Source organism: Brassica napus, unplaced genomic scaffold (genome assembly GCF_020379485.1).
Source record: "Brassica napus cultivar Da-Ae unplaced genomic scaffold, Da-Ae ScsIHWf_938;HRSCAF=1330, whole genome shotgun sequence".
Lineage (NCBI taxonomy): Eukaryota > Viridiplantae > Streptophyta > Magnoliopsida > Brassicales > Brassicaceae > Brassica > Brassica napus.
In genome coordinates, this window is record NW_026016975.1 from 29,495 (window position 1) to 34,392 (window position 4,898).

General features: G+C 45.7%; 1 non-coding gene across 1 annotated transcript; it reads right to left on the reverse strand.

The window, feature by feature from the left end:
- Positions 1 to 2,902: 2,902 nt before the first annotated feature.
- On the reverse strand, positions 2,903 to 3,008 carry LOC125606715. The gene has a single exon (XR_007337980.1). It is a non-coding gene; the product is annotated as a small nucleolar RNA R71 (small nucleolar RNA).
- Between the last annotated feature and the right edge of the window lie 1,890 nt (positions 3,009 to 4,898).

Here is a 4,898-nt window from a genome sequence, read left to right on the forward strand (position 1 = left end):
GACGTCCTATGTGTGCTGACGGACACACACGGAACACACGGACACACATGAACACACACGGATGTCCTATGTGTGCTGACGGACAGCCACAGACAGCCACGGGCGTCCTGTGTGTGCTAGCGGACACCCACAGACACACACGGACACCCATGGACAGCCACGGACATCCTGTGTGTGCTGACGGACAGACTCGGACAGCCACGGACAGCCACGAATGTCTTGTGTGTGCTGGCGGACACCCACAGACGTCATGTGTGTACTGAACAGACAGCCCACGTGGGCCTAAATCACCCAAACAGTCCACGGGAAGGGCCAGCGTGCTGAGTCCAAGGACCAACATGCTGATATGTGTACTAATGGACAGCCACGAACGTCATGTGTGTGCTTGCGGACACAGACGGACAAACACAGACAGCCACGGACGTCCTGTGTGTGCTGGCGGACACCCACAGACGTCATGTGTGTGCTGACGGACACACACGGACTGCCACGAACGTCCTATGTGTGCTGACTGACAGCCACAGACAGCCACAGACGTACTGTGTGTGCTTGCGGACACCCACGAACGTCCTGTGTGTACTGAACAGACAGCCCACATTGGCAAAATCACCCAAACAGTCCACGGGAACGGCCAGCGTCCTGAGTCCAAGGACCAACGTGCTGATATGTGTACTGATGGATAGCCATAGACGTCCTGTGTGTGATATACCTTGGATTTGACCCGTTTTCATCCATGGTATATAGGTGTTTTACTATATATATATCTATGTTTTCTACTCTTCTAGGTATGTTTTCAGGTTCAGGTGCATTTCGGAGCAAAGCTATGACTTTGGAGCATTTTGGAGCTTAAAGGACATTTCACCCGAGCTGACCACGTAGAGGTCGACGAGAGGAAGAACAATCGATCGATGCGCATCAGTGCTATCGATCGACACCGGGAGATGCCTCGACAGATGAAGATTAATATCGATCAATGTGCACAAGTACCATCGATCGATGTCGAGACATCAGACACGCGACATTTTGGATTCAGCAGACTTAAAACCCAAGGCCAAGCCAAATTACAAAAATGCCCTGACGAGTTTTTCACCTAGTAGATTATATACTGCCTAAGTTTTTTGACGGTAGGGAGACCTTTTTTGTTACAAGTTTTACTTGGAGAGAAAAGAGAGTTTTGGGAGAGAAGATCACTTGTGATTGGAACTCCTTGTTATCATTTCTTTTCATCTATACTATGAGTTTCTATTTCTTCATTGTTATGAATTTCTTTGCTATGTCTGAGTAGTTCAATTATTAGATCCAGGGTTCAGATAGGTTTGTGGGATTAGCCCCAAACTATAGATCTGCCTTGTTGTGATATTCATGATAGATTTGTATTCATTGCTTGTTTTAGCCTTGGTAACTAGAACTTGATCATAGGATTGCATATTCAAGCACCCTTGTTATCCCATCCTGACATCTATATATCATATTTGGACTGCTAGAGAGGGCTAACCGCCAATTTAGTATCTTAGTAGGGCATATCATACTCGCGCATAGGCCTGGCTAGAACCCGTCGATCGATGTCCTCAACTGACTATCGATCAACGTTGGAAAAGGTGTATCGGTCGACGTCCCAATAGGACCATCGATCGACACTCTCTCGTTGTCAACATACTAACCGTTGAGACACGAGATCTAGCCTGTTAACCAGTGAAACATGCGACAGCTGATCACTGATTTAAGCGATCGACACTCTATCATGCATGCAACAAATAGGCATCTATAGGTATTATAATCTCCAACACCTGAATAGTGGCCCTGCATCTAATATCATTTCCAACCAAGTTACATTTACTAGTTACTTTGCTTGTTACTATTGCTATTTCATTTAAACATTTACACACTCTTAGAATTAATAAACACTAGATTTAATTGTTCCCTTGCTCCTTGTGGATTCGATCCTTATTACTACATCTGAACCTCTTTTGATGAGAGTAACACTCCTTAGGGTAATTTGAGTGGTATCAAATTTGGCGCCATTGCCGGGGAGCTTTGATCGCCATTAGATTTAGTTTTATTGATTCTTATTCTTTTCTCTACCCCCTTTCTAATAATCTTTTTCTTGTCTTTTCAGGTGCATGCCCAGCGGTACCAGCGGCAATAATTTGTCTTTTCTCTACTTGCTGTTCTCAGACGATCCTGCTCACTTGGAACGCACCATCCGTAGAGGTCAACGTTCCACATCGCTCGACGCAACAACTTCGTCGTTGATCGATACGCACAACCAACCGTCGACCGACACCAGACCTTCATCGTCGATCGATCCCAATTGTTCGACAACGATCGATACTACACCGCGTACGTCGATCGATACCATGTCGTAAAAAAATGGTAAACATTATTATTCTAACACAGGACAAGAACGGAAACCTGTATGACCAGGACGGTCATCTGCGTAATGCAACAGGTCAAAAAATAGACGCTCAGGGGACTGTAATCCCTGATGCTAATGCTACAGGAGCTGCTCAACCTGTAGATGAGGATGCTCGATCGAAACCACTGGCCGACTACAATCGCCCAGATGAGTACTATTCCAACAGATCCGCTATTCGACTTCCGGAGATCCAGAAGCAGAATTTCGAGCTGAAGCCTCAATATTACACCCTCGTGTCGCAGATACCCTACTCTGGGTTACCGCACGAGCATCCTATGGACCATCTGGAACGGTTCGAGGATCTAATCGCTGCTATTCGGATGGAAGGAGTCCCCGCAGATTACCTGCTGTGCAAGCTCTTCAGATACACGCTGAATGGAGAAGCGATGCACTGGCTTAGGCAGAAACCCACAGGATCTTTAACATCCTGGGCCGACATCAAGAATGCTTTCTTACGAAACTTATTTGATGAGGCGCGCGCTGAAGAACTTCGGAACAAAATTTCCACATTCTCGCAGGAGGCTGGAGAGTCCTTCAAAGATGCGCGGATTAGATTTAGGTTCTTCCAGCGAGACTGTCCACACCACGGATTTAACGAAGTGCAGCTGCTAAGCACTTTTTCCGAGGTCTCGCCTTACAGTATCAAATGGCTCTTGATACGGCGAGTGAAGGAAACTTCACTACTCGGAATCCGTTGGAAGCTGTGAGACTTATCGAAAACCTTGCTAACAGCAGCAGCACCCAAAACACTGACTCTGAACGGAAGAAGTCTGTAGCCTCTATCGGGAAGGAACAAATGGACGAAGTAAGAGCTAAGTTAGATATGGTGCACGAGCTTCTTAGGAAGCAAGTCTGTTCAGCTGAAGGAGAAGTAGCAGATACGGAAGGAGAAGAAAATGTGAACTATATCGGAGGTACCGGATTCCAGAAATTTGGAAACCAGGGCGGAAACAGAAACTTCTTTGGAAATGGTCAAAGAAGTAACCAGAGTTCACAATTTAAAAAAAACCCTTCAACAACAGCAAAAGCTACTCGAACTCTAACTACCAAAATCCACCACCCCAGAGTCAGGAAAGCAAGATCCAAGAAATGCTTGATCGAGTACTGTTGGGAAAACAACAAATCACCGTGGATTTTAATGGTAAAATAGACTCCGCCTACAAAAATCTGAACACCAAAATCGAGACCTTAGGGACTCAGGTGAGAAAACTTGAAACGCAAGTAATTCAGACGGGCGAGACTATAAAAAGGCAAGAAGCTTTCGCTAGAGTGGCAGGAGCCGACAAAGGGAAACACCACGTAAATGCCATCATAGATGATGATTTCTGGCAAGTGGTGAGAAAGGAAAAGCTTGAGGAAGGAGACTTCGAAATCGAAAGTTCCATGAGTCTCGGCGGATCCCAATGGTGTCGACCGATGTCGATGAACTCGCATCGATTGACAGACCATGACGAAGATCGATGGACGGATTACTCCAGTCATCGATCGACGTCGTCCGCTAAATCGACTGATTGCAATACAGTTTGAATTCTAACTCATGAAGAATTCGCAGCTAAGCATCCTCACCCACCCTCCCCTTTCTATGATAAAATTGATCGATCGGTTGAGCCAACCATCGATCGACAGAGTGAGTCCGACATCGATCGTCACACCCCACTCCCATCGATCGACATGCACCTCTGACATACAGAGTGCGGTTACCCTCAATCGATTATGATTACATCAACGCACTCAGACGACCACCTAAACCATTAGCTAGCCCACCCGAACCAAAACCCAACCCTTTAAATAGTTCACCAGAACCAGTTCAAGAAGAACAAGAAACTGAAGGGAGAAGGTTAAGGAAAAGAAAGGAGAAGATTCCTAAGAACCTTAAGAGGGAAGCTAACGAGAAGGAGATGGATGGTTTCACTAAAAGAATCCTCAGAATCCCAATCGAAAAAGCTTTTGATGAAGCTTACTTCACACACCGGTTGTGGATGTTCTTCAGAGAAACAAGGTTAACTGAGGAGGACATTAGGAGAATGTTTCATCAAGTCAGAGAGAAGATGATACACAGGGTGTTGTCAAGGGTGTTGTCAAGGATGAAGAGTGATCCTGGGAAGTTTGCAATACAGGGTGTTGTCAAGGATGAAGAGTGATCCTGGGAAGTTTGCAATACCATGCGTAGTCAAGGGTGTTGAATTTCCCCATTCAATGTGTGACACAGGAGCATCAGTTAGTATCCTCCCTAGGATCATGGCAGACCAGCTTGGTTTGACCATCGAACCTTCAACAGAATCCTTCACATTCGTGGATCTTTCAGAAAAAACGATCAGGAGGTATCATAAGAGATTTGGAGGTACAGATTGGTAATGCCCTTGTCCCTGTAGATTTTCATGTCCTAGACATCGAGCTTAACTGGAACTCTTCACTTCTGCTTGGAAGATCTTTCCTGGTTACAGTAGGAGCCGTATGTGACATGAACAAAGACAAATTGTGT